Source organism: Bubalus kerabau, chromosome X, assembly GCF_029407905.1.
Source record: "Bubalus kerabau isolate K-KA32 ecotype Philippines breed swamp buffalo chromosome X, PCC_UOA_SB_1v2, whole genome shotgun sequence".
NCBI classification, from domain to species: Eukaryota; Metazoa; Chordata; class Mammalia; order Artiodactyla; family Bovidae; genus Bubalus; species Bubalus kerabau.
In genome coordinates this window covers 12,963,789-12,976,863 of record NC_073647.1, presented here as the reverse complement: position 1 = coordinate 12,976,863, position 13,075 = coordinate 12,963,789, and the positions used below count along the sequence as shown (strand labels likewise).

Below are 13,075 nucleotides of genomic sequence, written 5' to 3'. Positions count from 1 at the left end.
AAAAAAGCTAATGAGAAAAGATGAAGTTGAAAATTTCTTTCACTAGCATGCTGCTGCTGCTGCTGCTGCTAAGTCGCTTCAGTCGTGTCCGACTCTGTGCGACCCCATAGAAGGCAGCCCACAAGGCTCCCCCGTCCCTGGGACTCTCCAGGCAAGAACACTGGAGTGGGTTGCCATTTCCCTCTCCAATGCATGAAAGTGAAAAGTGGAAGTAAAGTTGCTCAGTTGTGTCCGACTCTAGCGACCCCATGGACTGCAGCCTTCCAGGCTCCTCCATCCATGGGATTTTCCAGGCAAGAGGACTGGAGTGGGGTGCCATTGCCTTCACTAGCATACACTGAGTTTAATCTGGTATAAGGTAGAATCAAAACTTTTCATCTATTTTTGCCTCAATCTAGTCTTTAGAAAAATACTCTTTATGTGCTTGAGGTATTCAACATCCTTAGCTGCTACTGATACTTAAGCAAACTTTATTACTTGTAGATGACTTGTGATGTCAGTAGATATAACATGGCAACAAGCACATCTTTCTGCTGCACCCCACCCTTAGGTCCAATAATTTGGTTTTTGTTTTTGTTTTATTTTTTGTCTGCACTGGGCCTTTGTTGCTGTGTGGTGACTTTTTCTAATTTCAGCGAGTGGTAGCTACACTTCATTGCGGTGCTTGGGCTTCTCGTTACTGTGGCTTCTCATGTTATGGGCTCTAGTCTGATGGGCTTCAGTATTGTGGCAAATGGGGGCTTAGTTGCCTGGCCACATGTGGGATCTACCCAGCCCCAGTATAGAATCCATGTCCCCTGCACTGACAGGCGGATTCTTAACCACTGGACCACCAGGGGAGTCCTCAATAATTTGTTTTTATAGATATAAGACCACTTGGAGCTAACACAGTAGGACTTAAACAGTGGGACTTTTTGCAGGTAACTAAATCCCTTTAATGAGAACAACTATTAATAAATAAGCCCATCCTACATCAATTGCTATTATCATCTAGCTAACTGTTATAGTGTTAAGTCTTTAATTATATTCCCAGGGAAAAATAAGTCATGCCACCCTCTCTGAAAACTACAATCAAGTAAATAAGGTGCCCTTGAAAGTAAGTTCTTAAATTGTGGTATTTTAAGCCCTATGCCTTATCAAGGTGATTTTATACCTGGATTGATAAATCTCTAGGAATACCTAGTGAATAAAAAAAAAAAAGTTGGAGAGAAAAACATTCTTGTAAATTGTTTTGGGAAGCCCCCCAAAACTATATGAGATGGAAAACCAGTCAGAAAATAGTCATCTGGAGATTGCTCTTATTAATCTATTCATGTGACTGAGGACAGGGAGCCAAACACATCCAGTTTAGTCACATTAGGACTAAATTTCAGTTCAACAAATATTTGAGTCATTACCATATACAAGGAACTTTATAGGCTGAAACTGAGTAAGAAAACTGAGTAAGATACAGCTTGAATACACAAGCAGTTTATGGTCTACTTGTGGAGGTGAAATACAAGCTCTACCTTATTTAGGAATAGGAGTAAGAATGGGAGTGGGGGACATGCTAAGGTAGCCAGGGAATGGGAAACAACTCTATTTCTTTCAATTCCTAGATAAAATGGTTCCAGTTAGACTGATAACCCTTTATTCTTATCACATTTTCATGGAAGACAAGCTAGTAGAAATCTAGAAATATTCATTGTAGTTTAAATGGCTGTTTTAAATACCAAAGTAAAATTAATGATGTAGGATTATCTTTCACAACCCAGGGAAACTGTATTTTTCTTCATTAAAAGTCCATTTATAACAATGAATGTCAAGGTCCCATAAGCATTAATATAAATCTTACAGTTGTGGTTTAAATAACTGAGATTGTATTTGGTACTCCAGAATATAGAGCTTTATGCATTATATTTCATAAAGTTTCAAGCAGAAATTTTATTCTGTTTGACAAAGTGTATTTTCTGTATTTAGTATAACAGTGAGCTCTTCCCAACAGAGTACAACATTCTTGACTAATGTTTGATGCTGGTCCCAAGACAGTGGTACTCCAGGTACTTGTCTTAGAAAGAAAACAGAAAGATTAGCTTATGCTTTATGGTTGGGAAGACCTGATTTTATAAATTGACTTGGATGGAAAAGTGCATAAAGTATAAGGCGAAGGTCATTGAAGTCTGTTGTCTGTTCCAAAATAGTGATCCCTGGTGGAATGGCAGAGCAGTGCATATTGCTATGTGCTGCAAAATGAAAATCTGTTATATCACCGTTCATAAGCAGGACCTGCTGAACTGAATAAGCACAGATGTACTTCAAATTAATATTTAATCTGATACCAGAAGCACTTAAAGGAGTTAGGGATATGAGTTCCTCATAAGAAATGACTTGTTTCTCACAGAGAGCGATTATGGTACCAGAAGATAACACAAATAAGATTTTCCTTAGGCTTAAATAGTAAATCTGGAGGTGATAGTGGGTTGTTGTCTCTAGTTTGAATTTTCTACAAATTTCTTTAAAGAAGAAAAAGAATTAGTTTTTAATGTCATGGCATGGATCAAAACTAAAGCTAATAAAGTGACTTTGATTAAGAGACTATCTCAGTCCTTGAGAGTAGATGAGAGTGACTTTTCATTGACATCATTAGAATATTATTAGAATAAAATTGAACCAAGTAACCCTTATTAATCTTTAAAAGGAAAGTGCCATAATCAGGTTATAGTTCTAATTTATTTTTGTTGCTTTTTGAGGCCAACTTTAGAAAATAAATCCTCCAAATAACTTTGAGTCCAGAGCCATCTCATGCCTTTCATTTTAAACTCAATTTTCTTCCAAGATTTTAGCATCTCATTACATATTAACTACTCAGAAACTACCATGTTATGTTTAAGTGACATTTCATATTTTTGATTGTAAAAGGAACAACTGAACCTACTATTTCAAATAGGAGGTTTAAAACAAAAGACATTTTGCAAATAGTATAGGTATTAACTGGAACACATTGTATGACACTGAAAAGCAGGCAGTATTATTATACTTTACTGACTGTCATGTTTACTTTTATTTTTTGCCGAGCTTTATGGTTTTATTAACACAAACAAAATGTGCACACAAGCTGTCTATTCCTTTTCTTCCCTGGACAACGTGGCATTGGTATTGCTAATTCTGAGGCCCAAGTGGGCTGCTCTGTCCACAAGGGTTTTGCAGTTCTTGGAGAGGACTTTGTGAGCAATCTCAGCACAGTAAGATTTGTTGCACATCAGCAGCGCTTCAAGCTCCTTGACATTGTGAACCAAAAGATTGCAGAAGCCACTGGGCAGCAAGTGCTTTGTTTCCTTGTTGCTCCTGTAACTGATGTTGGTATCCAGATTTGGCCTTTGAATCTGCTGTGCACCCTGTTGTCAATGCCTCTGGTTTCTGCCAGTTCCACTTAATTTTGACGTGTCATTCTGACTGGTGCTGGATGAACTTCTTGGTCCTCTTTTTGACAATCTTGGGCTTCACAGGGGGTTTGAGGGCAGCCATGATGCCAAGTAGGAGATGGCTGCCACCTCCATAGGCAGCGCTGTCGGGTTTAAAGTACTAGCTCCTTCTGAAGGATAGTTAGCTTTTATATGATCAAAATGACAAGTGCGTGTTGTATTGAGGTAACTATTTTTAGATGATGGGTCGGTCTTATACATGGTGTCAATGAGAAGCTATGTATATCTTTCTGTGTTAGAGGGGATAAAAAAAAAAGATGTTCCTTCCCAACCATTCATTAAATGATTATTGAAATGTACTATTTATTCATGTATTTGCTGAGCACCAACTACAGCCAGACCCTAGATGTACAACATTGAATAATGCTGCTTATGGAGCTTGTATTCTAGTGGGAAAAAGAGGGACACATCCAAAAAACAAGGGAAAATTTTAAATTAAAGATATAAGTATTATGAAGGAAATAGACAAGATGTGATGAGGCAATGGTAGGGTAGGGAGAATCTTTCAAGCATAGGCATAGTACTTGTGGTGGGAAGATCTGGCTCCATCTAGGGGCTGCTAGAAGACCAGTGTGCCAAAAATGTAGTGGACTAAGTGGAGAACAGCTCAACGGGAAACGGAAAGCTAAACACAGGTCAAGTCACAAGGCTTTGGAGGCTATGATGATGAGTTTAAACGTCTTCCTAACTGCAGTAGAAAGCCTTTGAAGGCATTTAAGCAAGGGAAGGGAGTATCCAGGGCTGTTTATTGTAAAGAAATAGATTGAAAGGGGTAAGATCGGAAGTGGGGGACTAGGAAGGAGATTATTGCAGTTATTCAGGTGAGAGATGATAGTAGCTTGCAATGGGAAACAAAGAGAAGTAGATAGGTTCAAGATATATTTCTGAAGGAAGTCACTAGAATTTGGTAATGAAGTGGGTGTCGGAGGTATGTGAAAAAGTGAAATTTCTAATAACTCCATTTTCTTGTTTGAGCAACTGGGTACCTTGTGGTGTCACCTAGGTAAGAAAGGAAAAGAGTGTGGTGAGATTAAGAGACTCAGTAGTTGTACTTTAGGGGGACTTCCCTGGCAGTCCAGTGATTAAGACTCTAAGCTACCACTGCAGGGGGCACGGGTTCAATCCATGGCTGGGGAACTAAGACTCTGCATGCTGCACAGTGTGGTCAAAAAATAAAGTAAAACCAACCAGAGTTATATTTTAGAGACATTAAATGCATATTTATGAGATACCAAAATTATGTCTTGAATTTTAGCTGGATACCCAAACTTAGGCTCCAGGAGCTCTTGAGTTATCCTTCAACTAACTGAGAGGAGTCAGCAACAGCCACATTTAGAGTCATTATGCCTTGATGATAATCTCTGAATACCCACCCCTTTGGATTCAGACACTGAAGGCTCTTATCAAAATATCAGCACCACCTCCATGGTAGTTCATCATTCCAATTGCAATCTCATGGCACTGACTTGAGAGAATGTGCCACAGGATGAATGAGTTTTGTTGGGATACATGAGAGTTTTCTAAAAGGGACTCAATTATAGTTTTATTTAAGAAGGTATATTTGGGTGGGATTTCATAGCCAGAGGGGAAGGGCCACTTGGGAGGAAAAGATGAAGCTGTAAAGAAAAGGGGATTTTTAAAGAAAGAGGGAAGAAAGTGCTCTAAATGAAACTTTGAGTCATTTCACAACTTTGCATAGAACCAACCTAGACAGCATATTAAAAAGCAGAGACATTACTTTGCCAACAAAGGTCTGTCTAGTCAAAGCTATGGTTTTTCCAATAGTCATATATAGATGTGAGAGTTGGACCATAAAGAAGGGTGAGTGCCAAAGAATGGATGCTTTCGAACTGAACTGTGGTGCTGGAGAAGACTCTTGAGAGTCCCTTGGACAGCAAGGAGATCAAACCAGTCAATCCTAAAGGAAATCAACCCTGAATATTCATTGGAAGGACTGATGAAGCTAAAGCTCCAATATTTTGGCCACCTGATAAGAATAACCGACTCATTGGAAAAGACCCTGATGTTGGGAAAGATTGAGGGTAGAAAGAGAAGGGGTGACAGAGGATGAGATGGTTGGATGGCATCACTGACTCAATAGACATGAGAGTGAGCAAACTCCAGGAGATAGTAAAGGACAGGGAACCCTGACATGCTGCAGTCTTAGTGACTGAACAACAATAATACCTAGCTTCTAAATGTTTATATGTAAATTATTCCAAATTCCTCTTTATTAATAAGATTGCAAAATTTAGTGAGCACTTACCCTGTGTCAGGCAGTTCTAAGTACATGAACTAACTCATTTAATTCTCTCCAGAAATCTATGGGTTATTTGTTAATTGACCACTTTTACAGATGAGGAAACTGGCCCAGAGAGGTTTAGCAATGCCTAAATTAACAGAGATATTAAGTGGTGTGCTAGGATTAAAACCTTCATAGTCAGTTTCCAGAACCTCTGATCTTAACACTACACTATCCATTTAAGTTTGAAAGTGAAAGTGAAGTCGCTCAGTTGTGTCCGACTCTTTGTGACCCCATGGACTATAGCCTACCAGGCTCCTCCCTCCATGGGATTCTCCAGCCAAGAGTACTGGAGTGGGTTGCCATTTCCTTCTCCAGGGGATCTTCCCGACCCAGGGATTGAACCCAGGTCTCCCGCGTTCCAGGCAGACGCTTTAACCTCTGAGCCACGTCTACATATATTGTGACTTTTATTTTACTTTACTTTATTTTTGTTTTCTTCTCATAGCTCTTAGCTCTTTGCCCTTTAAAAACAGTGACAAGAGCAGTATTCACTGGTCATGATAGAAACCAACACCCAATTCTCCAATACTGTTACACTGACCATAATTTATTGATGAAATCTGCCATCTCAAACTCTTTACCCATATTTCCTCCCGTGGGGAAGAAGATGATAAAATTACTTTCTTGCCTGGCACATTTAATTTCAGAAACTTGTATCTAACTACTATTGTGGTAAACAACTTCAACAGCTGTGCCAGATTCCAAGCCATTTTACCCTGTAGAGAAAAATGAAGTTTGCTAATTGGCTAATCTATATATTATAATTGTCTATTTAATGGGATAGTTTTAAGTTAGTTTAGCCATTAGTTAAACCCTTGTTTAGAACCCAGTCTATTTTCAAACTAACATTTAAGAAATGCCCAAGTGTAACACAAAGCTTGATGGAGGTTTGTTTTTTGTTTGTTTGTTTGTTTATTTTTTGGCCATGCTGCATGCACCTGGGCTCCTAGTTTCTACACCAGGGACACAACCCATGCCCTCTACATTGGAAGCGTGAGTGGAATCTTAATCACTGGACCACCAGGGAAGTCCCCTGAGATCTTTAAAATGCAACAAAAATGATCTTTTGTTGAGTTTGAAGTTATGTGTTAATGACTGGCTGTTTTTTAACCTCAGAATACTTAAAACTCTTTGAAACTTTGTTGTAATCTATTGATTTTCAACTTAATAATTTGAAATTGTTTTGCGGTTTTTAAATGGTTTTTAAAAACTCTTTAAGAAATATTTTTCCCCCTTATGCCTGGTTCCCATCTGTCCTTGTGCATATGGTCTTGCCCTTTTTCTTTTGCAATTAATTTCTCTTTTAACAAATATGTTCCCAATTTTTATAGAAAATATGAAACAATATTTGTTCTTATCCTGTGGCTGAGAAATGGCACAGACATATGACTCTAAAAAGTTTTATTACTGAGAAGGTCTGTCTCTTTGAACCTACAGATGAATCTTTGTAAAAATTATGAGAAATTTTTCCTCTCTTGAACATCTTCAATAATACTTCAGTGGAAGGTCAGTTTAGAGGTAATTCCTCTGTCACCAACGTGTTTTTTTAATGCCCTGACCAAATAATAGACAAAATCTATAAAACAAAGTGAACTACAGTTACTGGAAGGTTGCAGGTTATCACGACTCTGGAAGTCTACTTACAGAATACTTAGCACACAATTTTTAATTCAGCATTGAATAGGAAAAGAAAATGCAAATTTTCTCAAAGAAAAAAAATGTATAAGGAAAAGTGTTGAGGAAAGAAGGGAATATGGGATTTAGGGAGGTGGAAAATCAGATTACTTGAGTTATTGAAATGATTCAGCCTGGCAAGTTTCTAGAAATACTCTGTTTCCCTCTTGAGACAATTCAGTCCTCCCAAAGATATGCCAAGTATTTACCAGAGACAGGAAATACTGTACTATCTGAAAGAAATAAAATCCTTGCCTGGATCTATCCTTCATAGGGAGGTTAACATTCCCCTGAAGGCTCACTATCACCTCTGGAGACACAGTGTGGTGTGTCTAGGGGCCTGGAGGGTATATTTTACAAACACAGTATATACACACACACACAACACTAAAATAAGATAGAGAAATAATGCCTCTACTTATTGCTAGCTTCTAACTGAAGTGTGCCAATCCCATTGCTCTCATAATAGAGAAAGTTAATATATCCTGTCAGGGCCACATGACATGAATAGTAAAATGCTGTGAAGTGACTGCATATAGAAGAGTCAGGAAATCCACTTTGATCTACATTTTTGATGTTTGATAATTACACTTATTATCGGGTCCTTTATGCTCTTTTTCTTTGACACAAGATCCATTATCAGTGACAGCATGAGTGTGAGTATGGGTTTGATTTGAAAAACTACTTAAGATGAGGTAATGGGAAAAAAAAGCATTTTTTTTTTGGTTCCACGAATATTAAGAGAATGGGAGAAAATTAAGTCTTATCATACAATGGCTCACTTGAATTATTTCTCTTTTATGTGTGGTATTGTTTAGGCACCTTATGAAGTTAGTTTCTTAGGAATTTGTCTCCTAATGAAATATTTTGTACACATAGACTGTGATTTGCTTTGATATTTTCATTCTCTGACAAAGCATTGAGTGAATAGATAAAGAAATGATGGCCACAAAGAATAGGACAGGTCATATAGCCAACCTTTGTAGCTTCAGAAATTATTCTAAGTAGAAATCAAAAGCAGATGTGGATTGGACTAAAAACAAAACACAAACTCATAGCTGGATAGATAATTCGCAAATTCATTAATTAAGATTCTTTCTGTATCTGTTAACTTACTTTAAATAACACAAATTACCTTCATACAAGTCATTACTGGCAATTAATATGTGATAATGTATTTGAACTTTTCTGCTTGCCTATATTTCACAACAAGGGCCAAGGCTAATTTAGCATTTTAATGTGGAAACTTGAACATTAACATATTAGTATTCATCACAGTAGAAGCCTAGGTAAAATGCTGGTTCATTCATTTATTTCTTGTTTGTCTCTGTTACTAGCATCACCTACTGTTTGATCTTTGGTTGTAAGTATTATATGTATAAATAAAAATGAGATAAATAACATTAATGTGTATGGCATCATTGACTCAATGGACATGAGTTTGAACAAACTCTGGGAGATAGTGAAGGACAGGGAAGCCTGGCGTGCTGGAGTCCATGGGGTCACAAAGAGTTGGACCCGTCTTAGCAACTGAACAACAGCAACAATAATAGTAATACATAGTTGAAGAATAAAACTATAAAACTCTTTCAGCCAAAACCAAATACTATTCCAATAGTTTTGCTTTTGAGTTGTTCTTTGCTGCATAGAAGAGAAAATAAACTTGTCTTTAATTGGTGGCCACTGCAGATGGTGACTGCAGCCATGAAATTAAAAGATGCTTACTTCTTGGAAGGAAAGTTATGACCAACCTAGATAGCATATTCAAAAGCAGAGACATTACTTTGCCAACAAAGGTTCATCTAGTCAAGGCTATGGTTTTTCCTGTGGTCACGTATGGATGTGAGAGTTGGACTGTGAAGAAGGCTGAGCGCCGAAGAATTGATGTTTTTGAACTGGGGTGTTGGAGAAGACTCTTGAGAGTCCCTTGGACTGCAAGGAGATCCAACCAGTCCATTCTGAAGGAGATCAGCTCTGGGATTTCTTTGGAAGGAACGATACTAAAGCTGAAACTCCAATACTTTGGCCACCTCATGCGAAGAGTTGACTCATTGGAAAAGACTGTGATGCTGGGAGGGATTGGGGGCAGGAGGAGAAGGGGACGACAGAGGATGAGATGGCTGGATGGCATCACTGACTCGATGGACTTGAGTCTGAGTGAACTCCGGGAGTTGGTGATGGACAGGGAGGCCTGGCATGCTGCGATTCATGGGGTCACAAAGAGTCGGACACGACTGAGCGACTGATCTGATCTGATCTGAATAGTGATAATCTTTAATGTTCCTCTTTTCCATTAACTATTTTTTTTTTCAGATATGTTCTCAATAAAAAGTTCCTGGAAAGGTAGTATTCCTCACAGCTTTTGGGAAAAATGACATTGTATTTGGAAATGGTTTATGAAGTAGCTTTTTGTAGTCCCTAACTTTCTCTGAGTGACTATGCAATGATCTGATGAAAGTATTTTATAAAGTGTGACACACCTTGCAGTTGTCATCAGGTGTTAGGAAAAGTAGAATATGAGAAGGTATGACAAAGTACAACCACAGACTTTCCAAATGAAAGCCTTAGCCAAATTTGCACTACATTTGTGTTACCTTAAAATTGCCACTCTACTTGTTCCTATTCAAGTGCATGTATATTTAGATTCCAGGTTCTTATTTCATTGTTTTCTGGATCTGTGTAAATCATTTAGTACATCTTTAGGGGACTGGGAGGAGGTTTAAAGTAGTTTTGATTGGAAATTTGTAAAATCATATTAAAAACTGGGGAAGGAAAAATAATTTTCCCACTACCCTTCTAGTTACTTGGCTGAGACCCCCCATAATACAAGACAGATTAACAGGAGAAAAATGAATAGAAGTTCAATAATATGCATCAGTCACTCAGTTGTGTCTGACTCTTTGAGATCCCATGGACTGCAGCACACCAGGCTTCCCTGTCCATCACCAACTCCTGGAGCCTGCCCAAACTCATGTCCATTGAGTCGGTGATGCCATCCAACCATCTCATCCTCTGTCATCCCCTTCTCCTCCTGCCTTCAGTCTTTCCCAGAATCAGGGAAATAATATGAATACCTTGGGAGATACCCTAGAAAACTGAGTAACCCCCACTAATGGCCCAAACTATCAGCTTAAATAAATACTTCTCCAACTAAAGACTAGAAGATGTTGGTGGGAGTGGAGAGGGTGGCAGTCATGACAGGTGACCAAGAAAAGCACAGTAATCCAGGGTAAGGCTGTTATGCAGATTTAAATCATTACCTTCACCATTGATAAGAGAATTTCTAGAAATTTACAGTCATCCTTCCTCCCTCATCCAGAGTGGGAGATACCCTTACAAGCGGAGATTTTCCACATAAATGTTAAATATCTCTTACAAAAGAATAACTTCTTTTTTGTGTGTGTGTTAGCCATTTTTGTTTTTTAATTTATTTATTTTAATTAGAGGCTAATTACTTTAAAAAAAAAAAAAGAATAACTTCTACCTGATTTAAACTTCTCTAGTGTATTTGGACGCTGTTGTTTGAATTTGATCTCCAGGGAAAAGAGAGAGCCTATTGGGAAGTGCTGAGCCTCCAATACCATTTTGATAGAGGCCAACCCTGGTACTGAACTATGAATATCCAGCTATATCAAGAGGATTACTAAAGGCAGGGTCTGAAGTCAAAGGATTAAAAGAAATTGGAAAGAAGCCCCAAACAAACAATCTGATCTCAAATCTGCTTATAGTCAGTAACATCAAGATTTACAAGAAGATGAGTTTTCCCAAAGTTTGTAAAATCGTTTAAGTGAATTAATTCCATATGGTGAAAGTATACATGAAATGTTTGTAGAGAGACATTAATTGTTAGTAAGATTATATTTCCCAGACAGTTTCAAAGAATATTAATTTCAATGCCTGATCAATACTATTAGCTGATGACCTTAGATATTTCTGATGTTGCAACTAATATGCATCTGCTTTTGTATAGAAGTGTTAACAGCACTGTAATGAAATGCTGTGTAACATTTTAAAATTGAAGTTGTGTTGGGTGAACAATAACATGTTTGTTTAAATGATAGAGTAGGGTATTGAATGATATTACTAATGTTTTCAATGAACACTAAGAAGAAAGTATAGAATTTCTGTGATTATAGAACTATTGTTTTTTAGTTGCTAAGTCATGGTCTAACTCTTTTGCGACCCCATGGACTGTAGTCCACGAGGCTCCTCTGTCCATGGGATTCTCCAGGCAAAAATACTGGAGTGGGTTGCCATGTCCTCCTACAGGGGATTTTCCAGACCCAGGGATTAAACTCATGTCTCCTTCATTGGCAGGTGGATTCTTTAATGTTGAGCCATCAGGGAAGCCTCTGTAGAACTATTAACCTCTTTCAACTTGAGATTTTTTTGTCACATTTTCATAGTGAGTTACATTAGTTTTTTTTTTTCCTTTTTTTTTATTTTTCTTTTAGTACTTTATTATTTTTTATTTTTTTATTTTTTTTAAATTTTATTTTATTTTTAAACTTTACATAATTGTATTAGTTTTGCCAAATATCAAAATGAATCCGCCACAGGTATACATTAAGAATAGAAAATCATTTCTCCATTCATATTTGCTTTGAGTTGTTGTTACACCATGTTCATTCCTTCGCTTTGTCTTTCTGACTTGATTTTTGCATTATTATGGATAAGAAGAGGAAGGGCTAGCATTGTATAATAACTTGCTTTGTCCATACAAATAGTGTTTAGCCATTAAAAACTAGCAAGTTGTTTAACCATGGTAAGTTGCATTTCATATTAAAAGTCAGCTACAGGAGCTCCAGGCTTCCACTGGTTTTTCATTTCTGTTTTGTAACACACACACACACACACACACACACACATATATATATATTTCTTTTAAGCTCTTTCATTTTGATACAGTTGATTTCCAGAATGTTCAATTTGTGGGTAGTGTTCATTTAAGAATTTCCTGAGTGTTTGAGAAAATAATTTGAATGTTGACTGATGGTCCGCTAAATTCTTTGAAGTTGACCACATAGTCCTCCTGCATACCATAAACCTAAATTGATGTGTGTAGCTTTTAGAGGGAGTCATCTGTACAAAAAAAATACTTTATTTTGCAGTACGATTTATTACAAGTTCATTTTCAATCATGTGGTTAAAATATAATTTAACAGAGCACTGGTTATGTATATACACTCACCAGAGCATATATGTTGCATACGGAAGAGGTATGTCTGAAAACTCATTGGCAAAAGCAAATACCTTTTTATTAATTTGTCTTCCTGTATAAATATCAGCTGCTTCTGACTTCGAAAATTCAGAGTTAAGGTAGAAAATGCAGAGCAGTTTTCTTTCCCTGCTTCTAAATAAGATAATAACATAATGAATATATATTATGCTTTATAGTAAACATTCTTGCTTGCAATGTACATTTTCCAGCTTTACCTGGAAATGCCCTAGCACATTTAAATATATGTATATTATTTTTTATATTCAAGAGTAACATTGGTCTAGTGCACTAATAATACATGAGCTATATATAGTTCTACTTGAGATAAATGTATTTTTAGTATGAAGCTCCTATAAGATGTTACAAATATTCCTGGACTAGAGTAGACATAGTTGAGCAAGATCCAATATCTGT

General features: G+C 37.2%; 1 protein-coding gene and 1 pseudogene across 1 annotated transcript in view; one reads left to right on the top strand and one right to left on the bottom strand.

The window, feature by feature from the left end:
• The window catches only part of TENM1 (teneurin transmembrane protein 1), a 670,347-nt gene that overhangs the window by 193,284 nt on the left and 463,988 nt on the right, over positions 1-13,075 (top strand). The window lies entirely within an intron of this gene.
• Positions 3,099-3,504, bottom strand: LOC129640310 (60S ribosomal protein L32-like; annotated as a pseudogene).